The sequence below is a fragment of the Manis pentadactyla genome, chromosome 5 (genome assembly GCF_030020395.1).
Source record: "Manis pentadactyla isolate mManPen7 chromosome 5, mManPen7.hap1, whole genome shotgun sequence".
Taxonomy (NCBI): Eukaryota; Metazoa; Chordata; class Mammalia; order Pholidota; family Manidae; genus Manis; species Manis pentadactyla.
This window is the reverse complement of record NC_080023.1, coordinates 62,778,852-62,805,399: the sequence shown is the minus strand read 5'-3', so window position 1 is coordinate 62,805,399 and position 26,548 is coordinate 62,778,852. Positions and strand designations below refer to the sequence as shown.

At 41.1% G+C, this 26,548-nt stretch overlaps 1 protein-coding gene across 6 annotated transcripts in view; it reads right to left on the bottom strand.

Annotated features, from left to right (window-relative positions):
- Positions 1-23,501, bottom strand: part of SHROOM3 (shroom family member 3) — a 185,424-nt gene extending 161,923 nt beyond the window's left edge. For all 6 annotated transcript variants that reach the window (XM_036896794.2, XM_036896793.2, XM_057502349.1 and 3 more), the window contains exon 1: positions 23,122-23,501. The gene's annotated coding sequence lies outside the window, so the exon portion shown is untranslated. The remainder of the gene's footprint in view (positions 1-23,121) is intronic.
- Positions 23,502-26,548: the final 3,047 nt, after the last annotated feature.

Sequence of the window (26,548 nt, the reverse complement as noted above, 5' to 3'; positions counted from 1 at the left end):
CTCTTTGAACACCCCCTCAGAAACTCCAGAAGTTGGAACCCGCAGGAGGAGGTGCACCTACAGGGAAGTCTTCCTTGTCAGGCTGAGCCAGAGGCCAGGCATGTTCTGTGTGTATCTGTTGTAGAGTTCCTGCTTTGCTGTGCCCACTCAGTAAATATTAAAGAACTTCCCTCCACCCTGCATAATGGGGACCCAAGGGCACTGTGACCTTAAGAAGTTCTTATCAATGGACGGCAAATATAAAAGCACTAAGGAGGCTGCCCTAAGGTACAGCCAGGAGGTTTGCTAGGTAAAAACTGGGAGTCTGCGATCTTTGAGACTGCAAACATGGCCCTTTAGTACCCAGAATGTATTTCCAGGAATGATTTAATATCACCTCACCACTTCCTCTCTTTTGCTAACTTGACTCAGAAAGAGGTACCTCCCATTATCCCCTTCACCTCTGCCATCACTCTTGGAAAAAAATTCAGCATTCCTGATAGGAAATAACCAAAGCAACAAGATTGTTGGAATTCCACTGAAACCAATTCATCATGCAGTGTTAAAAAAAAAAAATTCTTCCCACTGCCCAAGTTAGATAATCAGGACAGGAGACTAGACTGTGAGGGGGAGGGGTGCACAGTCGACTGGGACTTGGGAGCTGAGACCAGAAGTGACTTGAAAAAATTACCTTGCTGCTCTGGAGATGGAGTGTGGCGGTGGCTGCACAATAGTGTGATGCACCTAATAACACTGAATTGTACTCCTCAAAATGGTTAAAACGGGTGATTTACGTTATGTCTATGTCTTAATCTGCTTGGACTGCTATCACAAAACATGGCAGACTGGGGAGCTTATAAATAAGAGAAATTAATTTCTCACAGTTCTGGGGGCTGGGAAGTTCCAGATCGAGGCGCCAGCAGATTCTGGGTCTGGTGAAGAGGCTGCTTCCTGGGTCATAGATGGGCTTCTTTTCACTATAACTTCACATGGCTGTAAGCATTTTTTTTTTTTTTTTTTGCTTTAACCTTACAGGGCAGAAGGTGCCAGAGAGCTGTCTGGTCTCTTTTACAAGAGCACTAATCCCATTCATGAGGGCTCCAACCTCAGATCTAACCGCCTCCGAAAGGCCCCACCTCCAACTGTCATTGCATTGGGGGTTAGGATTTCAACATACGAATTTTAGGGGGTACACATATTCAGTCTATGTCAATATAGTTTACCACAAATTTTTTGGATGGGAAAAAAAATCACCTTATAACCCTCAAGCAAGTCCCTCTCCCAGCCATATCCACAGTGGAGGACAAACAGGCTGAGATGGTTAAAACTCCTTACAGTTTCTCATTTGGAAAAAGGGCCACTGAACTTGGGTGGAAGCAACACCTCACATCAGCAGTCCTCAGAGTCCCAGCCCCACCTTAGCTGGGTCTGGAGAGAGCTGTCCATTAGTGAGAGGTTGCAGGTGTGACCCCATCTTAACTCTGGATCTCTCAGTCAACAAAGAGGGCAAGAATCTTGAGATCTGGAATGGAGTGTAACACCAGGGCCCCTCCACCGGGATGCCAATAACATTTGAAAATGAAACCCCAGATGACAAAGGAAAACATGGAAAAGTTAGACATGGGTTCCTGGATGGCATCTCACTGGAAAAAATACACATACAAATAAAACGAGAGTCAGTACAAGAGTGTATCAGTATACATAGCTATTAAAATATATATATATATATATATCAATAAATATGAGAGATGCCCTCTCCAAAAAAAAAAAAATGCTAGCATGCTAGCAGCAAAGTGAAATAAGACAATTATTGAATAACTGTGATAATTTTTTAAAAATTAAAAAATGAAACAAATAATATAAGAAATTTATCACAATATTTGTGAGTTTTTGTATTCTGAAGAGATAGAAAAGTGATTATTTTAAATATATAATCTAAAAGTAAAACACATATCCAGCTACTAGGTTACTATATTAAGTCATTCTCTCAAGCAGCTAAAAAAATTCAGAAGACACAAAACAAAAGACTTGGGAAAAATTCAACAAAAATTTAATGGTGAAGAATATGAAAACTGGAAATATATTAATTTCAAAATGGTTAAAAGTTCTGTGAAGGCAGATTTCTCATTTTTCTCAACTCTTAGTATACAATATAACTATGATCAGATGATGAAAATGACTTATTCTCAATCTTCAAAAGATTTAAGTTATAAAGGATTAAAAGGTTAATGATATAATAATTCTTTAATACCTAAAAAAAAATATTTATATATATAAAGGTGAATGGCATAAAACAAAGGGGTGCTTCTGTGAAAAAGGAGGTTTAATCTTCAAAGTTCACATTTATATATATATATATATATATTTTTTTTTATATGAGATAATATATGTAAAGTTTTTAACAATCTTGCCATGTAGAGCAGTTTCTCAAAGTGTGGATTATTACATAAGTTGGGAACTTGTTAGACATGCAAATTCTTAGGCCCTTTCTTTTATTTACTTTTTTATTTTGTGCTTTAATCTCATCTTCAAAGCAGAAAAACCCACATAACCCACTGTGCCCTTCTCAGAAAGTCAAAGTTGCCAAAAATGAACAGACATGGTCGTGCCAAACAAAGTAAAACCTTTCCATAGAATGCTGTAACTTAACTCATACCTTGATGGCACATCACTCAGTGAGAGCAGAAAAGTAAACATTTTCTGAAACGAGGGTAGTTTTCTTTGGCCAGACAACCACCACATGGCAGTTGTTTTCTGTCCTAGTTTTACAATGAGGAGAGATTGGCACGGGCTTATTTGCTTTGGTTTGACAGATGCTGGTCAAGTGTAGCATTGAGATTATATCCTCATTGCCCTTTGGAAAGGAACACAGACTGCCATTAATTTTTCTTGCAGAAAATACTTCTCCTTGCTTGCCTGAGGAATTCTTCAAAGCCTTCTGCCATCCAAAATATAAATAAAAATAAAGCAAAATGGGTACCAGGTGGCAAGAGCTGCCTGAAACAAGTTTGAGAATCTAAACTCAAAGAATAAGATGTTTACAGTTCAGTACTATCTACTGAAAAAGTAAATTAATCCTATCTCTTTGGTAAGTTCAGTTAGAATCTCTAATGGTGTAGGTATATAATTCTACACTTTAGTTAAGTGTTAGAAAGTCGTGGATGGGCACAAAGACTCATTGCTAATACTGTTCTCAAACATGAGCAAGTGGCAGAACTATCTGGAGGGATTGTTAAAACTCAGATTGCTGGGCTCCCCCCTTGAGGGTTTAAAAAATTTTTTCTTAATGTAAGGTCTATCATCTTTAGCCATTTTTAAGTGTATAGCTCAGTAGTTTTAAGTTCATTTACGCTGTTGCGCAAACAATTTCTGGAACTATTTTCATAAAACTCTATACCCTTTAAATAATTCTGCATTTCCCCCCCAGCCCTGAGCAACCACCTATCTACTTTCTAAGTTAGACTACTTCAGGTGCCCCATATAAGTGCAAGCAAACAGTGTTTGTCTTTTTGTGACTGGCGTATTTCAGTTAGCATAACGATCTTAATGTTCGTCTGTGTTGTAATGTGTCAGAATTTCCTTCCTTTTTAAGGTTGAATAATATTCCATTGTGTGTATGTGCCACATTTTGCTTATCCATTTATCTGTGTATGGACACTTGAGTTGCTTCCATTTTTTGAGTGCTATGAACATGGGTGTACAAATGTCTCTGAAAGTCTGCTTTCAATCATTTTAGGTATATATTAAGAAGTAGATTTGCTGGACCACATGGTAGCCTGTCTCTAATTTTTTGATGAACCACCATACTGTTTTCTATAGTAGCTGTATCATTTTACATTCCCACCAATAGTGCACAAGGGTTCGGATTTTCTCCAAATCCTCTCCAAAACCTAGTTTCTGTTCTTTTTTTTTTATAGCAGTCATCCAGTAGGTATGAGGTGGTATCTCACTGTGATTTTCATTTGCTTTTCCCTTATTATTAGTGATGTTGAACATTTTTCTTTTTGGACATTTCTATATCATCTTTAGAGAAATGCCTATTCAAGTCCTTAATTTTTTAAATCAGGTTGTTTGTTGTTGAGTTCTATATACTGTGAATATTAACACCTTATTGGATATATGATTTGAAAATACTTTCTCCCACATCCCTGGGTTTTTTATTTGAGGCCTGAGAATTTGCATTTCTAACAAGTTCCCAGCTTATGCTGATGGCCCAGGGGTCCACACTTTGAGAAACTGCTTTACATAGTAAGATAGTGAAGCACTTTACATATATAATCTCATTTAAGCCCCACATTATCATTCTTGTTTTTATGGAAGATGGAAGAAGAAACAGATGCTCGAAGAGGTAGAAGTCGCTCAAGGCTGTCCACTAGTAAGTGGTAGGGCAAGGCTTTCGTCCAGCCATCTGTCTCAGCACTGCTACACCATCTCCGCCTCAATACATCAAATAAGCTCCATGCGAACATATTCCGATAATCACGTCAGCGGACTGGAGAGAACAGGTGATGCTCTGCAAGCTCTGCGTCTCTTTTAAATCTGGACAAAAATGCTGGACCCCTTTCCTTGGATATTATGTTCTGGCTTCATTAAGATGAGTTTTAAAGCAAAAGAATCTACTTTAAATCAATGGGGAAATGGTGGTGGGAAGTGGGGGTGTGCGGCACTCCGCCAGGGAGTTGCTAGACTAGATGGAGCTGGTGGATGAACTCACTCCAGAGGATGAGTGTCGTGCCTTCCTCCCAAGGTTCTCTGTGTTTAGACATCTCCCTGATAGCAGTTTTCAGTGGGGAGCACAGCAAGCCCACAGGGGTCTCTGTGTGGGCGGGGAAAAGGCGCCCCCAGGCTCCACGCAGCCAGGGCTACAGGGCCTGGCCAGGACAGCGAGGTGAGCAGTCTTCTGTCCCTGTGAGCCCCTTCACTGGCCACCGTGCAATGAACAGCCACAAGTGAAGTGTGCTACTGTGGAAACAGTCATCACCACTGTTGCTGTACTTCAACGACCTTGATAAAGTTAGTGTTACTATTGGCTAAAGGGTATATATGGCCATGTGGACTATATCTGGCCTGATGACTCATTTCCATGGATAACCGAGGGCTGGTGGCAACCCAATACCCATGAAGGTTTTAAGTACTGAGGGTAAAAGCAACTCATAATTTAGTGAATTCATCAACTTCAGTGTGTACCTCATGTCATTATGCCCAAATTAGTGGCATATGCTAATGTAAAGTCTGCTATTTAAGGTGAGCCTATCCCTTATTATGCATGAGGAAAAAAGTTCACCTTTCATAGAGACCAAGGCCAACAGCATTCTTGCAGGACCTGGTGCTGGGTGTGGGACACACGGCTGCAGTGTAGAAGTGAGGTGGTTCACAGCCACTTGTAAATACAAAACATCGAGGTCCCTGGATGAAGACACTGGCTTTATTTATCTTCTGATGTTGACATTCCCCAGAGTCACCCCAACAAACACAGAACTAAGATGCATAAGGAATTCAGAACCTTCCTTCCCTATCCCTGTTCAGAGCCTGAGAATCTTTTCAAATTTAAATGAATATCTGTCAAACTAATTAAGAGAAGATGCAATGCTCTCATTCTGTGCTCATTAGAGAACAACTTACTGGTCATACATTCCTCATGGAGTGGGAGTGAATAGGTCTCTCTACACTCTTGCTTAAGATCCTTGGCTTTGTTTATTTCCAGTTTGGCCTGTTCATCTTCCAGACCCAGAAAAAAATACAAAACAGGCCTTGAATCAGGTTTTAATTCCATAGAAGAGAAATAGATAAGATTATGATGAGATATTGCAGTCATGTTTTTAGCCAACAAATCTAGGGGAAATGACAAGCAATCATTTATATCTGAGTGGCATGGTTTTTTTCAATATGTTTTACACTTATCACAAAATTGCAAATTTCAAATGTTTTACACACACACACACACACACACACATAATCACGTATACACTTGATAGTTTTCCCACCATTTTTGCAGCTTTTGAAATTGATGCTCAGTAAACTAATTTGGTAAAATATACACAAATTGTATCAGAATCTGGGTACAGCTTAACATGTCAAGACCACTGTCTACATATCCCTACAGCATTTACTTGGACTCCTGCTAGCTACTTAGTACAATGCTATGTATATAATTTAATGTATGTGTATGTAATTAACAATCTGGCTAACTGCAGGCAGAGATTTTTACCCCATTTTACAGATAAGAAAACAGATTTAGAGCAGTTACTTTGCCCCACACAGGTCAGCAGCAATATCAGTAGTAAGCATGATACTTAAAAATATTTGCTTGTGTTAAATATAGCACATTATGTCTTTAACAAATTTTCAGAAATCTGAAATGATAAAAAATGATTCTATGTCTAAAATGTTATTATTAGAGAGAAATGTAACTGCAATTGGTAGAATTTCTGCCAAATATCTTTAAAGATACAATTTAGAAAATAAGAATTTTTCTATTTATATGTCCTACATCTTTTCCTTATTCTTTTCTTTGCTCTGGGATTTATGCCACTGAAAATGTTTTTCCCTTCAACAATTTCATTAATTTTTCCCCATTGGGGTCATTTAGCTGAGTTGTACAGTGCTTTCAACCACACTTGAGCAGTTTTATTTGACCATTCTTCATTCTTTCTTTCTTTTGTTATTTATATCTTAAATAGGATTATTATAATTTCTGCTTACCCAAGTTAGAAAGATGGGTTATACTTACTTGCTCTCTGACAGCGTACTAATAATTTAAAGGGATACAGAATAGCTAAAGGATACAGAATTTGAGGATACAATGCCAGCCAAATTCAAATATAAGTTATGGTGTTCATTATTTTTCCACCATATCTTATGATATCCATAATAAGAACTATTCTCTCCCACCAACATGCAATAAAATGGTGCTTCAAAATCTCTCTTCTAGGCTGAATGTCATTGACACATTGTTGTCACCTGGGTAAATCTCAGCTCTTGATCTCCCCACTCTTGTTTTTAAAACTTTCTGATGATGCCTTCAGGGCCATCATCTCCACTGCTGTGCCCACACCACTGAAGTGAGCACAAAACAAGGCCAGCCTATCTTCCCACAGCAGACCTTCCACACCACATCCTCACACTGATGTTCTTATCACCATGGGACCTCACTTTACAGCCCACATTTGAGCTGTGGAAGAGGGCATTTAAATCCAAATTAGTTTAATGTTTACTAGTAAGGCTTTGTTCAGCACTGAATCTATTCTGCCCATTAAGGAATTTAATCCAAAGACCATATTGGGTCGACTGACCTGTTGAAGACAAAACGTACATTAGACATCAACTAGTTCACATTTTTTGTTTTATTGCTAAAGTTCTTAGCTTTATACAGTCAGGTAATTAGTTATTTACTCAAAATTCAGTCTAGAATGAATAGCATATATTTCCCAGATCTCTTATTTTGAATGCAATATCACTTTTGTTCTCCAAAATTTACGATTTTAGTATTTCTACATCCTTATTCTTCCCCTGTCCCCACACTGCTTTAGGTAGTTATGATTTCAAAAGTTTCAGACACTAACAATTACTAATATCAATCCTTGAGAAACAATGATTTCTAATTTTCTCAAGGCATTCCTTAGATGGATGTTTCTCATGTTAACATTTTAACAAGAAAATTCAGACTTTCAAGGGATCATTTGATCAAGCACCTTTGTTTACTGGAATAACACACGGGTAACTTAGATACTATGCTAAGTGGAAGGCACATACCTAAGTGACGTACAGGCTGACCTCAGAGATATTGCAGATATGGTTCCAGACCACTGCAATATAGCAAATACTGCAATAAAGCAAGTCAAATGAATTTTTTGGTTTCCCAGTATATACAAAAGTTGTGGTTACACTAGATGGTAGTCTATTAAGTATGCAATAGCATTATGTCTAAAAAAGTAATGTACATACCTTAATTAAAAAATAACTTTATTGCTGAAAAATGCTAACCATCATCTGAGCTTTCAGTGAGTTGTAATTATAGATCACCATAACAAATATAATAATAATAATGAAAAAGTTTAAAATATCGTGAGAATTACCAAAATGTGACACAGAGACATGAAGTGAGCAAACACTGTTGGAAAAATGGTGCCGATGGACTTGCTTGACTCAGGCTTGCCACACACCTTATGGTTTTTTTTAAATGCAGTATCTGTGAAGCACAATGAAGTGAGGTATGCCTGTAGTTAACTCAGTCATGTGTCTTTACTTAGGAAAGCGCAGTCATCCACCACTCAGGCTAATGCAGGCTGAAAGGGCTGAAAGCTTCCTCTTCCAAGGCAACCTATAAGCTCAACTTTTAATTTATGGCCCCTGCTGCCTGAAGACTAGCATTGGAGGCTTGGGAATCCATGATGCTGATCTTATTCCAGTATTTCATATGATCATACTGCACAGAAAGCCAGAGGATTTACTTATAAATCAATAAATCTCTGTCCTGTCAGTTCCAAAGTATGTGTTCTTAAAAGATAACTGTCTCACTAAACTATGTTTTCTACCTTTATCTTGCATCTACCTTCCACTTCAGCATTTTATAAAAAAAAAATAATAATAATAATAATAATAAGGGAGAAATGTGGGATTCACATATAAATCAAGTATAAAAATTAAACAAATCATCATAATTGACCTGATTGTTTATAGTTCATGATGCGTGATCAAAACCGAAAGTTTCTGTGACGACTGCCCTTGCACTGTTCACCATGTAAGAACTTGTTCGTTATGCTGCAGAAGATTGGAGACTGTTGAGAATTAGGCATGGGGTTGATTATTGATTGTGCATTGAGTCCCCTATACAGAATTTTATTTTTGTTAACAACCATATGATCAATAAATATGAGAGATGCCCTCTCAAAAAAAAAAGATAACTGTCTCAAGGAACACAGGTCATCAAAGTTAGGTGCATTTACACCACAGTAGATTTGGGCGAGCTGCAGTGGCTCTACATCAGTGTCCTGCTTAGAACAAATACAGAATAATAAAATATGACGCAACAGTGATAGCGATGACAATAAAAATAACTGACATGTATTATGCACTTACTTTGTGCTAGTCATGTGCCTTAGTCCCTTTGACCCTTACAATCACCCTCTGAGGAGATACTATTATCCTCATTTTGAAGATGAGGAACCGAGGCACAGGGAGAGAAGTGATCTGTCCAGAGCTCCACAGTCACAGAGCCAGAGATGGAGCCGGGCCTTGGAACCCAGGCAGTCTGGCTCCAGAGTCTCCTCTCCTAAGTCTTACGCCGTATTTGCACAGTGTGTTCCCTGATGTGTCTGAAGATGTACTAACATTCAGCTGACCAAGAGGGACTCAACTTAAAAACCATTTCCTATATTTGGTTAAGTTTATTTATTGTAATTAAATTTACTTTTGCTTCCTATTTAGCAATATACCTCCACTAGTAAGCCCCAGACATGGGTAATCTTTCAAAGACAAAGCAAAAGCTTTTTTCAGAGAGCCAAATCAAGAAAATTGACGTATGGTTGCAGCAGTTCTAACACAAATTTATACTCTTTTTCTAGTTTTCAATAAAGACAAATGCATAACAAAATGTGGGGTAATTTTATACCTTGTAAGATTCAAAGATATAAATAAGATATAAATGCCTTATAAGACATACAATCTGGGGGAGAAACCCCTTTGTTCAACTCTTCCTTTTTGAGATAACATGATAACCTATAGGACTTTGTGATTTTCTTTTCATTATTCTTAGAATCACTAGAGTGTTTTGCATCAGGAGTGGTATACTTATCACAGGAACTGGGTTGTGATGTACTCAGTAAGTAGTTTGAGAAATAAAGATAATCAAAGAGAACAGAGAAAAAAGAACAAGAGGAAGGGTCTGTGAGTGCTCCTGCATGGCTTCATGTTGGAAAGTATTTGCAAAACCAACTTTCCCTTTCGTTGAAGGAGGGTGTTGAAATGTGAAGGCATTTCCTCACCTCTCTTGTCTGCTTTCACTTTATCACCATGAAACAGCTGTGTGTCCATAGAGTGCTAAACATACCAGTTGAAAAGTGAACACTGTTGTCACATCCGTTGTGTTTTTTCCCCCACTCACAATTTCCCTAGCAAGTGGTCTGATGATGTTTTGGCCTAAATTGTCTGATAATTTGATAGTTATATAGAAAAGAAGACAGCCCAGTTTCAATTAAGAAGGTATACTAGTTTTTTCCCTATATGGACTGAGGAAAATAATTTCATTCTTAGACAGCAATGGGAAGGTGAATCTCGTGCAGAAATAGTTCATTATCAGAAAACAGCCACCAGTTGCTCCCCACAGTCATTTTTTTTTTAAACTCAGGGTTTCCCAACCTGGACACCACTTGGGCCAGATAATTCTTTGTTGGGGGACTGCCCTGTGCATGGCAGACTGTTTAGGAGCATCCTGACCTCTATCCACCAGATGCCAGTAGCACACCTTCCCCACCCCCCAGTTGTGACAACCAAAAATGTCTCCAGACATGGTTAAATGTCCCCTGGGGTCAAAGTCACCTTTGATGAGAATGACTGATTTAAATTTTTAACAGTCACCAAATCTTATTCTTTTTCTTTCATAGCAAACAAATCATAAATGGCTAATTTTAAATATTTTGAAAGCTTTTTAATTTCTTTCTCAAAGGTATAACAGATTTCAGAGTAGTATAAAAAACAGACTTTCCACTTTTCCTAGTCTCTGACTCTGTTTGATTCTCGTGTTGCTTCATGATGGTTCAGCAGCCATCAAGGACAACAGTAAGTACCTCATGCTTACACATGTATTTCTTATCCAAGGCACTGTAACAATATTAACTCCCAAATTCTCACCACTCCACTTTACAGGTGAGATAAAAGCACACTAGTTATTTGTTTTCAGTTACAGTGCAGCATAAAAACATTTTTAATTTGTGGAAGCATAACATGGGGGCATTTACAAAAATATCACACCAGTGGGCAATGAAAGTTGGCAGGACCATCAGGGACATTCCAGACCCATGACCAAAGTTACAGTCACCCAGTGTCTTATCAAGACCATTTCTTGATAAGAAAGTTAAGCGCCTTTTCTTTGGGTGCAACCAGCCACTGAAGTCTCATACAGTAGTTAACAATAAATGTTCTTTGTTAAATTATTAAATGTTCTTGGTTGAATTATTCAAGTTAATAATAAATGTGCTTTGTTGAATTATTAATAATTTGTTGAGTAATTAAATTATTTTATTGAAAGAAAATTAAATATTATTTGTTGAATAATTATTAAATCATTAGTCAGTGGCCTATTGAATCCTAGGAAAACATCTCAGTCATGTGAAAACCAAAAGTATCATGGATCTCTGCCTTCTTTGTGGTGAGAGGATGCCTCTCTATCCAAATGTAACTAGCCTGACACCCGCAAGCCCCTCAGGAAGGAGCAGGGGCATATGTAACCTGCCCTCTGACTCATGTGGCATGCACCTCTTTCTCCTGTGGCCCATCCACAAAGAAGGCAACATGATATACAGTTACTGTTTAAAAGATGCAGGCCCGAGGAATAATTAAAGCCTGCAAAAGCAAACTGTATCCTTTCTTAATGTCTGAAAATCGGCATTAATAACAAGAACAACAGCAAGGATGGCCACCTCTACCACCACTTGTAACCAGCATGCTGCCTGCCAGGCCCTATGCCAAGCACTCCATTGTTATGATTCCTTACCCTTCACAGCAGCTCTGTGAGGGAGGTCATATTTCCCCCATTTTACAGATGGGTTCATACAGTATCCAAAGTGATAGAAGGTGATGAACTTCGGATTCAAACTACTAACTATACAACTCCAAAACCTGAGCTACTGTGCCATGATGAGAAGCACAGGCAGTCAGAAAGAATACCACTGGCTTGCCCACTATCAGAAACAAAACAAACAAAACCCTGCTTTCTCCAAAGGAATGGGAAAGGGTTTGGGATATTCCTGGTTTATACCATTTTATTTTTGAAAGGAAGAACAAGGGTGAGGACCTTGCTGTCTTCAGCTGGGCATTACTCTCTGCCTGTCTTGAAAAGACTGGTCATCCATGGCAGGAAGTTTTTACTGTACTTGAAAGGGCGGGTGGGTATCAATTTCCTTTAATACCAACTGGTCCTTCTCTAAAGAGGCACAGCTTTTTCAGTGTGTTTTTGCTCTGTCTCAAAAGCTCAAAGAGGCCTTCCTTGCCGTCTTCAAGACCACCTTCCCAAGCGCGGTCAGAATGGTTTTTCTCAAACTCAGGTCTTACTTTGTTACTGTTCCACCTTTTACGTTCTCCATTAGTGACCGATCGCCTTCACGGTCCTGTTTAAACTCAGGAGCATCCGCGCGCATGCTCTCCAAGGATCACCAGGTACATACAGATGCTGCCCGCAGCCCCTCACTTCCCTGGCTGGATGCGGCCGCTCCAGGGAGCAAAGCCTGGGCTGGCTTTTGGCCCTGCTCCTGCCCACCTCTGCCCATCGGTGAAGAGGCCACAAGTGCACAACGGGCCCTGCAGCCCTGACTTAAAGTTCTCTTTAAGCACCTCTTTGTTTACTTGGTCTGGAACACCTTTACCTACTAAATCTCTTGACCTAATTCCTATTCATTCTTTAAAAATATCAACACAATCACCCTCCTGTAGGAAGCTTTCACCTATTCCATGCTACCAGGAAACTGTCATAGCATGCCTGTTAGAGCTTTCCTTGTGCATTACCCCCGCTAGACCCTGCGTTCTGTGAAAGCAGGAGACCCTCCCTCAGATCTGCGTGCCTATAAAGCCAGCACAGTGCCCGGAGGGGCTGATCAGTCGTTGCTGAATGTCAAGTGGATGGTGAGCCTTGCTCTGGTAGTTTTGTCACTGTGTAAGACCCCCAGCAATTTGGAGATTAGGCCGTGGGAGTGGGGGTGGAAGATTCTGTTTCCTCACATTACAAAATCCCTAGTCAAATAGCAAGAAGCCAGATCTCATTTAGCAATACTTTCATTAACCTATGATTAGGACTAACAAACCTCTTGGATTTCAACTTGCTGTCCCCCCTGACAAGTTCGCTAATACATCTGTCACTGACGTTTTTGTCCTTCACTGGATCCTGCTCCCTCTTTTCATCCTTTCTTCCTCTTAGACTTGTTCTACTTAACAAAAGCCATCCAGCTGGATGGTGGGTACATGGGAATTTGCGGTACTCTTTACTTTCAAGAATGTTTGGACATTTTCACAATTAAAGAGTAAAAATAAATGTGTAAGAATACAGAGTTATCCATACTTAATAAACCACAGGCTCAACTGCTTATATTTCTGCCTTCCTTGGGGTTTTCCTCATTAGTCCTTTCTGGCTCTCGCAGTTGGCCTGCCCCTGATGGCCACACTGATTTCCTTTATGGCTTCATTCAGCTCTCCTAGCCTCTCCCTCCCTAAATCCCTAATTCCCTCCTGATATGAATCCAGAATTCTCTTCTTCTATTTAAGCCAGGCCAAAGGGAGTAGAGCCACCAGACTTTTAATTCCCTCTCCAAGGCACTTGTATCTGAGATCTGGCCTTTTTACTTAAAAAATACGCTTTTCAATTGGGTGCTTTTCAATTTTAGGAGACACTGAACAGATAAAACATGTTTTTAATCAGAGAGGAACGTTATTGTCTCCCTGCTCACAACTATTCTAAAACATGGCCTCAACCAAGCCCTCACTGAAGGGGTAAGGCTGGGCCAGCTCATCCCTGGCCACAAGCAGAGCCTGGCTACAATGGGAATTCAGACTGTTGCCTGTGGAACTTGGAACTGGGGCCAGAGGCTGAGAAAGTCAGGTGATGGAAGGTCGAGAGCTTTGAGGACACATGGAGTGGACCCCAGCGATGGCTCCATGGTGAGGCAGGGCCCCACACAGGCAGCAGCTGGAGGACAGACACCCAGAAGTTTGGGGAAGTGCATCAGACAGAATTCTGTTGCCATTTATTGCAAGTGATCCAAGTAACACTGAACCCACAAAGAAATTTAAGCAAAAGCAGGAATTTCTTGGGAAAGCCAAGGAGGGAGATGGCCTCAGGAACTGACAAATATTATCAGGTTCTCCCTCACCCTCACCATATCAGGCACCATCTCTTTGTGTGTGTGTGTGTGTGTGTGTGTGTGTGTGTGTCTTGGTCTCTGTCTCTTTTGGCCCCTCTTTCTTCCTCCCTTTCTCTCCCTCTCTCTTCTACAGTAAATAGGATTCTTCTCCTGTGTGTGTGTGTGTGTGTGTGTGTGTGTGTGTGTAGGGAGGTGGATACTGAAAACCACCAGAGGCAGAGAACTTCAGGCTTACTTCATCCCATATCAACCACTTCAAAAGGAGAGCTCTGCCTTCTCTTAGACTGTGTATAAAAATCTCAGGGGAGAACTCTGACTTGCCTGGCTTGGACATGTGCTCAGCTAAGACAGGACCTTATGATTGTTTACTTAATGGTCACCATCCCTTTCTTCCTCACAAACATAATTGATTCCACTGCAGTATCAGGTGACTATCAGGTGGATCCTTCCATAGCCCCAAGAGATAAATCATTCTTGATCTACATTGATCATGGTACTCTGACCTCCTGCCGGTTACTAGTCTAGGCATGGGTATAGGACATAACCCTAGCTAATGAGATAGTGACCCAAAGGAAAGTTTGCAGGAGGGTTTTTGGAAAAGCATTCCTCATTCTTGATAAAATACTCAAAACAGATTCCTTCCTGCCTATGGACAGTTATGTGAGGACATGATGCCTGGAGCTGTAGCAGCCTCCTCATAATTATGAGGGGCAAATCTGGGGATCAAAATCATCATGCTAATGATGGTAGAATGAAAATACATAAACCTGGAGCCTTGATGACATCACTATGCCATTTAATTAATGGAACCACATCTTCCAGGAAGTCAGTCTGCAGGGAGAGTAAAAGAACTGATGTTCAAAGTCAACTGAAAGGAGGGACTATGCAGTCCAAGGAGAAAGTGAATAGCTGCCTATTTGCTAAATCATAATAAAGGTTAATGGTTACTCAACTCTTACTAGAGTGTCAGGCTGTGTTCCAAGTGCTTTATATGTATTACCTCATTTAATCTACACAACAACCCAACAAGATAGATACTTTCATTATTCCCTACTTTTCAAATGGGTAAACAAATGTGACCTTATCCAAGTTCACAAAACTCAGCAATGAAAGTGGGAACCCACAGTCAGGCTTCTGACGACTGCTGGGCTTAATCATTAGGTTAAATTTTGAAGTATTCCTGGCTTCCTGCAGTTGGATTCCACAAACATCCCTCATATTTTTTCAAAGAACTGTCTTTTTATTTGAGCTGGTCCAAGTGGCTTTCTGTTCAAAGCACCCAAATGTTCCCTTAGGCACTGGAATTGGCCAGACTCAGGCTCTCTCTCTCCACCCCATAGTAAATCTGTGAGTCCTAATGTCCATTTGTTAAATGCACTGAGTCCAAATCCCACGTTAAAACCCTGACTTAGCAGAATCCCTGGTTCCTGGTTTGCTCCTTCCCTGTTGTTACATGGCAGGTGTTAGTCTGGGGTCTTTCGTGGGCACTGTTCCAGCGTGATGTGACATACTAACTAAAATCACATTGTGCACCTAACAAGGGATGAAATTGTCAACACTGGTTCAAATAATTTCCTCCTTATATCCTCAACTCTATTTTACCTGTTTTTTATTTTTAGCTTTTCAAAAATTTTTGCATTCAGTGACATCCTGCAATCACATATGTCTCCATAGCTCTGTGAGATTAGGAAGGCATTTCTATGGCCTAGCTACTGTTTATTCATGTCACACCCTTGTTCCCTCACTCATTCAGCAAATATTTGAGTATCTGCCATGCCCCAGGTACTATGCTAGGCACTGGATATCAACAGGTTATGTTCTCTGCCCTCAGTGAGGGCAATAAAGTGTAATGGTATGCCAGATCACCTTTTCCTTTAAATCAACAGGAGAGCTACAACAAATGGAAAAAGGTGCATAACACTGGACAAAGCAGTTTGTGCGCATGTCCCACGTAGGAGCTAAGTCCAAAGCAGATCCTGCTGGCTAACTACCTGGGTCGAAATCCCAGCCCTGTCACTGTGTGATCCTGGATTATTTACTGAATTGATTTTTCAACTGTTTAACCTACTTTGTAGCTTTGTCATAGGGTTATTATGAGAGCATTTTTATAAATCACTTAGAACATAAGTACAATACAAAAGTGTTTGAAAGGAAAAGCAAGCTGTATTCTCTTCCACTCACTGAGCAACCCTGCAGCATACAGTGGCCATATGATAACATGCTAAACTCAGAATCTGTGAATGGGAACACAGCATCGTCAGGGCTGGGAGGACTGGAGCTCCAGGCCCCAGGACCAGGTCACCACCTCATGAGGAAGACTCCCCTGGCCACCACTAAAATAGAGCCCACATTGTCACTTGTTTCTTACTCTCAGAATCCCCAAACTAAGACATCGATTAGAGAGAATTTAAGGTGACTTCCTTCAGAATTTAGTTTGCAATAAGCAGATCTATTTTTGTTTTTCTTGGAAGAAATTTAGGAGGGATCTTAGAAGCCAAGCTGTCATCCAAATATTTGATAGCCCTTCTGACAGTTGGTTACCTGGCCCCTATGGCAACATTTCCACTGATGAGGTGTACAATTTTGGACAACCTGTTCCTTTATTGATCATCTTGAGTTATCATCAAGTACTTCCTTTCTTGTCCCCAAATCAATCATCTTAGTTCTAGAGCAAGGATAACCCTGATTCTAACTGATGATCTTCAAATACTAGGAGAGAAGGATTCCTCCTCTCTTCTAGTTTCTGAGCTAGTCATTACTTGACATGAGTTATGACCCAAATCCTTCAAGTTCAGAGGAGAGCAATAGAATCTAGACACTCAGAGGGGAGTCCAGGAAGGTCATTTTGAGAGAGGTTTCTTGAAGTACTCCAGAAAGCCAATCTTGCTTATGCACTCCAGAGGGAATAAAAAAGACATTGATACCTTGTTTTCATTACATCTGCAGTAGGTTCCTCTCTGCCTTGAATTCTTTGGCCTAGAGAAGGGTATCAATATCAAAACTCAAGCAAGAGGACATTGCAATATGATGTGAATACAGTGGAATTCAATAGGACTTTCATAGCTGAAATTTAAACCAGAATACACCTGTCCCTGGAGAGTATGGACTTCACACATCCACAATAGAAATAATAGTTTAGCTCAAACAAGGCCAGTTTTTAAAAAGTAAGTTTTTCTCTCTGTACGAATGAAGATACAGAATTGGGACCTTCCTGGAGGAGAGAATCGAATACTTAAGGAGCCAAGGTTGGGAGTTCACTTCACCTAAGAACAATCAGCTTTATACAGGACAAAGCTCTCTTGTATGAGCTCATATTGTTCTATCTTTACATCCCAGGTAGCAATAGTGATTAACAAACAGACATTGGCTAAAAATTATTATGGACGATTTTCTATGTGGTAGGCACTGTGCTAAAGGCTTTACACAAACTTTAATTTAAACCTCTTAACAGCTCTGTAAAGTAAATGTTCATAGGGTTCATTCAGAGTAAAAGCCAAAAGCCTTCCAAGTGGCCCAGAAGGCCCTGGCTCCTCCTCTCCTGCGCTGACCTCCTGACTCTTCCTCATACAGCATTTACATTTTCCCCAAGGACCTTTGCACTTGCTGTTCCCTCTGCTTTAAGAGCTCTTCCCCCAGCTCCCCCAGGGCTCAGCCTCTCATCCCCTTCAAGCCTTCCTTCAAAGACCCTTTAGCAGAGCCTTCTCCCAGCACCCTTTTAGAAAACTGCACTGTGCCCCTCTGTAGGAACATATACCATACTTGCCTGCTTTGTGTCTTTCCATGGTAGTTGTCATTTTATAAAAATCAATCCGGTTGACTTCCTTGGGGGTTTGTGAGGATTTTTGTCTACTTTTGCTCATGACTCAGTACCCAGAAACACAGCTGGTGCAGGGTAGGCACTCCGTAAATATTTATTGGTTAAATTTTTTACATGAGGCAATAGGCACAGAGAGGGTAAGTAGTTGTGTTTTTTAAAAAAAAGAGTCGTATAGTTGACATACAATGTGGTTGTACTTCTTATAGAAAGAAAGACTTCATTAGGAACCCACATTCCAGAAACCAAATTCAGAGAACCTATCATTTTCCTGAGGGTTGGCAGCTTAACTTCGACCACTAGGGGCAATATATTAGTTCTGACTAACACTTCATGAGCAGAAATACACACCAGCAGTCAAAGATAGAGGGGCATATTCCACACATATACTAGATTCAAGAAGTATTTGTGTGTAGTATAATCACTTGCTGGCATATTTTATTACTCTACTGGGAAATTTTATTTGATAAGACTTGAGGGAAAAGAAAAACTGTCAAACTATAAACTGAAAAGGATATAAAAGTTCTCATGGAAATATTTTCCCAGGGTTGTGCAAGGGCAAGAATGACAGCATATTAACACTCCTTTATAAACGTCATTCAGATTCAAGGATCATTTCCCGGGTTCCTTGTACGTGATTATATTTAACCTGCCTAACAATGCAAGAATCCAATTTGCAGATGAGGAACTACGCTCTACGAGGTTGTGTACTTGTGTACCTTCCTGAAATAGCCCAGTAAGGGGTAGGATCTGGAATATAATTCTTTGTCTCGTCTTGTGTGCCTGTGCCTGTACACACGGTTGCTAGTTAGGCTTCAGGTATTTATCATTTTACAGGTCTTCTATCCTGAGGAACAAACTCAGGTTTTGCAAATGGCTAACTTAATGCCTCATCAATTGAAAAATAAAAACTACAAATACTACTTACCATCTTTCTTTTTCTAAGATTGTAATACAGATTAAGAGATGCATGTTGGAGTGCTATATTGTCACAGTAAAATTAGCGTCTTTGTCTGAAGTTCATTCCACTAACTAAACAGCTAGGCGTATAAAGCTCACAGTATTACAGAGGGAAAAAATGTGGCTGCTGACAGGATCACTAAGAGCAACAGATAACAGGAAAATCTCAAAATTCTGACCACTTTTTTCTTAACCATATTTTTGCCAATTATTTCTCTATAGCTTTGGTAACTTGTTTTCACCTCTACTCTTTTTCACAAAAGAATTCTACCCCAGGGGAAAAAAATTAAGACCTCAAAATCAAGTACAAATTGCTCATTTAAAGAACAGGAATTAAGGACTTTTCTTCCTTAAAAGCTCATCACTCTGCAGAAAGAATCAGAATCCTGTCCTGATTCTTCTTGAGCAGTGGAGCAGTTTTGGGTTTTATGTTAGTTAATTTTAATTAAAAAAGGGGGGGGCCATTCTTGAGAAGCTGTTGCTATGAGACTTGCTGGGCCTCAACAGATGGCCACAGAACAGTTCTCAGCCCTGGGCTCTGGGCTCTGAAGCCCTCCACTCAGGCATACCATTAACATTCCTGAAATACCTTCGGAGGCAATGCGGCCTGCCGCCTTCAGACCAGCTCAGCCGCAGCTCCTGGCGGGCCTCCCTGGTCAAGGGGCCTGGGTGGAAACTTGTAGTATGTGAATGATCAGGCCTCTCTAGGAAAAGGCCATCACAGAGAGGTTGCTGTCCTTCTCAGTTTAAGCTTCAGACAAACTGTGCCAACAAACTCCTGGGGTTTTGAGTTGTTCAGTGACCACATGGTACACACGATGTGCCAGCACACATGTGCGCAAAACACACACATGCACATGCACACATACTCCACACCCAGTTCATTTCATTGTCTGTAGCCTCTGACCTCTGCCAAGCACAAAGTGATCCAGTTAAGAGACTGATCCAGTTAAAAGAGATGCACATTTCTGGACTGAAGAGTTTTTAGGGCTCAGATCGAAGTGCTGAAGGAGCGGTTTGAGGATCGCCTGATCTCTCTTCTGACTGACAGACTTACAGGGAAGAACTGCAGGGCATTCAGCTGCTTTCTCACTAACTTCTTGGTGCTGCTGGACAAATGATTCCAGCACCTTTCCCTCTCTCCCAGACTGGGATAATGGTCCTGACCTACGTGCATCAGATAGAGGAATTAATGAGCCATGATCAATAAACAACTGAGAAATCGTGGTGGGAATATCAGGTCAGTAAGACTGGCCTGCCGTGCTGCCAGGGAAAAGGTAAAGAAGTTGGGGACCCTCACCTCGGAGTCTGATTAGTGGGACCACTGCCCTTGGGGGAGCCTGTCTGGAATGCTGAGCCCAGTTTTTGGTGGGAAGACCCTACTAGTAGCTGTATTGGTCACTAAGGATCTTTGATGCTTAGAAAAAAACAAATGATTCTCAACAGCCATAGCTTTTCAGGGTGGGGCTCATTAAAATTCCATCCCCAGTTGTTGCTTAAAACCAGGCCCGGAGAGAACAAGCCAAGTCCTACTCAAGCGTCTGACGCCAGTGCTCACTCGGTCACTCGACAGGGCATCTGAGCAAGGCTACCAGTTTCAGTTCACAGAAGTTCTTAAGAGCTTTTCTCCCAATGATATCAGATGATACACCACAGAAACCACACTACCACCATCATTTGACGTTCATTTTATAATCTAATCTCCGAATAAGAAGCAAAATGACTGGAGACTGAAGAAATTCCTTCCTGCCAAGCCCATCCATTTGTCCTGAAGGATAGATTCCCACTTTTTCCCACATTAGGATTGCTGGGCTTTTTTTTTTTTAATATGCCTTTTTAGAGGTTTAATCTAACAAGGAGTGACAACTTTTTCCTATTAACCAGAGACATTTAAATGAAGCCACCTATGGAGGAATGGAAATGAGGAAGCTGCTTTTCTTGGCATGTGTCTAGGGCTAAGGAACCCTGGCCTGTTTGTCCTCTATGGCCACAGCACTCCCAGCAAAGGGAGGTCCTGACCATCTGACCAGCTGTTCAGCTTCTGAGCTTACAGGCCTGCCCAGCTCAGCAAAGTCAGGGGCAAAGGCTGAGATCTAGGGCTGTTTGGAGGGAGAAAGTCAGGGAGGGGGAGAGAGGGAAGGGGGAAGGAGAGACTGTCTGACGTGTGCAGCTTTCATTTGCATAGCTGAGCCTTTCAAGCAGAGCCAAGGGGACACACAATGTGTGTCTGGGAGGGGGAGGCTGAGTGCACCCTATTGTGTGTGCCCCATTGTGTGCTATCCACACACCAGAGCAAGGAGACCCTCACCGCAGTGAGGAAGCCTGGCCGGCATTCCACAGCTCCTGAAAGCAGACTTTAAAAAATTGCCACTGGGGAAAACATGTATTTAAGATACTTAAATCTAACTCTCTAATAATGTTGTTCTTGGGATGAAATATGTGTGTGTATCTTAGTTACTGACAACTGTGTCACATTACATATTTGGAGGTCTTCTGGTACTCTACAGATATGCACAAGGACTTTCTATACTCTTAATATGAAATGTGGGGTTTTTAATGACTTGTTTTACTTTTACCTAAAGATAAAGTGGCTAACAACTAGCTCTCTCTTCCTGTCTGCACATTCTTAGGACATTTGGGTTTTTATGAATAGAGGTTTTCTTTTTTTTAGGACAGTGATTAGGGCCATGATGGTATTTATCCCTTCCCACACAAAAATGACTTTACCTTACCCAGGAAATCATCCTTGATTTATTTACACAACCATCTAGTTGTATTCATAAGTGAAGGTAGAATTTGGAAATACACAATTTAATGCTAAATATACACGACTTAATTAGCTTTCCAGTGTCCATTTCTCCTTAAACCCCTTCTCCATTTATAAATTCATTTACTATCTACCTGTTTACCAACCAATCTAATTTTTTAATTATCACCAACTATCTGTACTATTTGCACAAACAGTATTTTTTAAATGTTTGCTGTAGACGTGTGTGATGATCACTTTTCACCCTATGGGTATTGTCAATTTTGATGCTTTTATTCATCAAAGCAGTCATTTTTAGTATTTATATTTAGTATTACTAACATATTGATGTTATTATAGGAAATGTTTTTATAAAGATGAGTTAGCTAACAGCTGAGAAAGATGGAATTTCCAACTGGCTATAAACATTGAAAGAAAAAGACATATTTCAGGATGATTAACATAGATTATGAGTGAATGGTTTCTGAATGCTAATTATCTCTTTTCGCCACCTCTATCTGTTCTATTACTGTTTGCTACTTGAACAGAATCATTCAGAATTGGTGAACACGTTTCTTTCTTTGGAATTAATAAGGTGGGAAAGGTGATCTCAGAACCTCTTTCAATTTATAAATGGACCTTAAACCATTTACAGAAATGTTCATTAAAAAATAATAACTGAAGGGAAAATGACTTCCTCCCTATCCCAAGGGTGGAAGGGACAGGCAGGGGTAGAAGCGTGAGTCCCAAACCACTATTCTTGGATTCCTAAATCCTAAAATTTCCAGTATGCTGACAGCAATTCAAGGAGAAAGACTGAACTATTTGTCAATACTTATTGACAAATAAGTACATGTCAATCAATTTATAAGGGAAATGAAATCAGAGAAGAGCTTAAGCTTAGCCAGAATCATGGCTTAATATTCCTAAGCATTTCACTGTTGCTCAAATTTAGGTGCTTGCTTTTAGAATCTGAATTTCCCTCAAACATAAGGATGGTGAAGTGAGTTAAGCCATACAAAGTCTCCCGCTGAAGTGAAATTCACTAATTCCCTTATGCTGAACAAACCTTAAAAAGAAAAATTGCTTTCATATCACGAGAGAAAAAGTTAAAGATAGCCTTAAAAATAAATAGTAATTGGAAATAGATTATAAAGCCTGGGGTTGCATAATTGGAAGGTGCCAAGATCTCCAGCCCAACTTCATATTGTTGTATAAGCTAGCATATGTATTTGTTGGCCTTAATTAAAGTTACTTTGCACTATCATCACTTAAAGCTTCTCATCAAATAGAAAGGAGAGCACAATGAGCTGTCGATTGCCTGCAAGGGTTACAGTAATTTGTCAAGGAGCCCCCTCCCCATTTATATCTTCATGTATGCCTTGGTATCGTTTTGCCAGCACATCTGACAGGCAAATTACTTAGTAATTTCATCAGAAAGGTCTAAACTGAACAACCTGGCTGAGTCTCTCTCGTTTACCTTCCCAATACTGGCATTTCTGGCCAGATAAATGTAGAAATAACGTCAAGGTTTATCTGGTTTAAAATGGACTTACCATAAGGAAGTCTACGCGGGCATTTCCATTGTCCTGTTATCCGTGGGCTCTCTCTGTCCAACGTGACACTGGGCCAAGCTGGCCCACCGAGGGGCTCAGAGGCTTGGGGAGGGGTCCTAGAGGCACGGTTCCCACCCGGAAAGAATCCACGGAGCCAGCCGCAGGAAGGCGCGAGCTAAGACACAGGTGTCTGACACACACAGGCACCTCTGCTCGCAACCTGCAATCAAACGGCTGCCCTGATTAGGCAAGTACAAAAGGCAGTTCGGATTACTGCCCTGCTTCCAACCAATCGCCGAGCTGCCTGCCTGACAGCAGCAGGCCCTCAGGCCCCCTGCCGTAGGGGGAAGTACACGCGGTCAGAACCCGAGAACCGGTTCCTGCCGTGGCCGCGTCCTGCCCGCACGCCTGCCTGGCCTCTGGAGAAGCTGATTGTCAGGCTGTTGTAAGGAAAGCTTGTGGTAACGGGGAAGCCATCTCCGGCCCTTCCCCAAAGAGTGTTGCTCTAGGCCCTTTGACTCATAAACAACAGCAGGCCCTGTGATGACGGTTAAAGTGAAGATAAAGAAGAACGCATCACGGTGGCAGCTTTAACCACTGAGTGCTCCTGTCTGCTCTTCCCCCCGCCCCTTGCCAGTCTCCACTCAGGCTTCTCTGCCGCTGAATAAGTTCAATTTTTAATTAGCTATGGTTTTTGCAAGCAACAGTTTCTCACAGAAACTAGAAGGGGAGGAGAATCCAAAGAAAAATCTGTCTACAGTCATTGTTAACAACAATAAAATGCGGCATTGTAAAAAATCACCTCAGACACAAAAATTAATAAAGACAGCGCTTACAAAAACAAAACAAAACAACAACAACAACAAAATACTGCATTTAAAAATTCAGTACAGTGGAGGACCATGCAGCTCACCTTTGCATACAGGATCACTAGTTAAAGGAATCTTACTGAAATCTATCCTCTGAGCCCCTGCAACTGCAGTCCCTTGCAGCTGTATGGATAAAGAGTGCTTGATTCAAGTTTTGGTATTTGCCCCAGACTGTAGGGGTCAGCTTAACAGTAACCATAGACACAAAGAGAGAAAGAAGGCACTGCATGTGCACACAGAAGAAAACGGGACTCCAAATGTGTCTGAGTTCGTGGGTGTGTAAATGCATTTTACAAACTAAAAATAATTAGTTTACAGCTGCCATGGTGGGAAAAAAACATCACAGGATCCACAGACAATTTGTAAACCTCCTTGTCAAAGAATCTTAAAAAGACTTGCAGATTATTTTTTGGGTGTGAAAAGAAAGAAGAGAGAAAGGGAGGATGCCTCCAGACACGGACACACACAGACCCACAGACCCACACACATAGGGCAGTATTCTGAACTCACAGGGGTATTGTACTCTAAATGCAGTAGTGACCCCCATTCCAGACACCAGAAAAGTCTAAAGCATCCTCAAAGATGTCATTACATTTCAAAGGTGAGACTATTTATTTCAATAGTTCCTGTATTAACTAGAAAGACTGTCTCTCTCTAGAATGCTCCACTTGAATTCGAGAGCTATTTATATTCCTCTATTGTGAAATCTAAGGGAATAAGCTTGAGTCTAGTGTGGATGGGAACAGTGGTCAGGGTGGGGCAGAGAGTCATCTTTCAGAAGAGAAACCTCCCCCTAGATCTTGCACCGTAGACCAACATTTCAAAATTCCTTCTTTCATTTTAGGACAGCCAATCTCTTCCCCCAGTTTTATGACTTCCTCCCTGACCCTGAAACCTCCCAAGCACCACAGCTGAGTTGCATGTCTTTCCATCACAGGCTACTCCCACCCAGCCAGAGTTCAAGGGCAGCCAGGCCATGGAATTCATTTTGAATGTGTCGAATTTAACAGCCTCCTGCTGCTGGCAAGGAGCACACCCCACAGTGTGGAATGACAAACGGTTATGCTTGACATCTGTTCATCACACTCACAATCTAGGAGGGGAACACCATTCCCTCAAGCAGCAGGACATCCACAGGACTTTAAAGGAGCCAGGATTCCACCTCCTCTTCCTTTCACCAGTGATTTCTTCCTTGCCCAGCTGTGGCCATCCAAACTGACTTCAAATCTACTCTCCTCCAAGTTCCCTGTATCAACATCCTCAACAGATTAGTAGCTCCTGGAACTGTGTATACTGTGTTGTGTCCTCATAGATGCTATGTTACATTAGAAGAGAAGGTATCTCTGTGATTCTTTAGAGAAGCTCAAACAAGCAGGCAAATACAGGAAAAAAGTTATATTGAAGCAATCAGGTCACCTGTCCTTTTACAAATTAGGAGATGAATAATAAGGGATCTGTTGTTACATTTACAAAGAATGGATGCCTATATAGATCAAACCATATGGAATTGTTCATATTTGACTATTCTTGGTCTACTACAATAGCAACTTCATGTGATTCAACCTGTAGTTGAACTATAGTTAACTACTATACAACGAGTAATTAACTGTGAGTTGATAGTTACTATGTTACATTCTCTAATCATCACTACAACTCTATAAGGAAATACTGTAATTATTGTTACAGCTTTACAGAGGAAAGGGGAGGCTTGGGGAGGTGAAGTAATGTGTTGAACACTTCACAGCTAGCAAGCAGCAGAGCTGGGATTACCATCAGGTAATCTGACTTCAGAGTCCATGCTTTGAAGCACCTCCCTCTATGAAGAAGTTGAATTCTGACTTTGGCATGCATTAGCTTTGCAACTCTGGGCCAATGATTTACCTTCTCCAAGCCTCAGTTTTCTCTCTCCTGAAATGGGACTGATAGTAGAACCTGTCTGCTGTAGGATGGATCATGGTGACGGCAGTAAAGCACCGTGGGGCCTGGCCCGGAAAGAGCTCACGTACCGAATCACTCTCCCACCCTCACTAGGGCAGCACATGGTGTGTCCCCCCTCACCCTTTGGTGTCCCCAGCCACTCATGGGCAGGACAGTGAAGCCTGGGGTCCTCGAGTCTGGGAGGGATGCCCCACAAAATCAGTGCATGTTACTTTGGTGCTCAGAAAGTTCCTCACCTTGGAACATGCACCAGCGCCCCCTCATCTAGTAGACAGACCATCCACAGCACGCTTACCCCTGCTAACTCTCCTCTGCTCAACCCTGCTCTCAGCTCCGTCATTTGTTCCTTATTTGCTCTACCGCAGATTTCTATTGAGAATCTGGAATGCTTCCATGAACATCTTAGACATCTCAGTTATAAACTGCCTAGTTCGTTGGCGATCAACTGTAGAAGGTTATGCAATCCATGTCTGAAGACACATTGATGATCTGTCTAATCTGGAAGCAGTGCCATGGAACCTACATGCACTGGACTAGGAGGTGGGGGCTTGGCTTCCCCCTGGTTCTGCCACTGACATGCTAAGCGGCCTTGAACAAGTCACTGTCATCCCTGGGCTCCA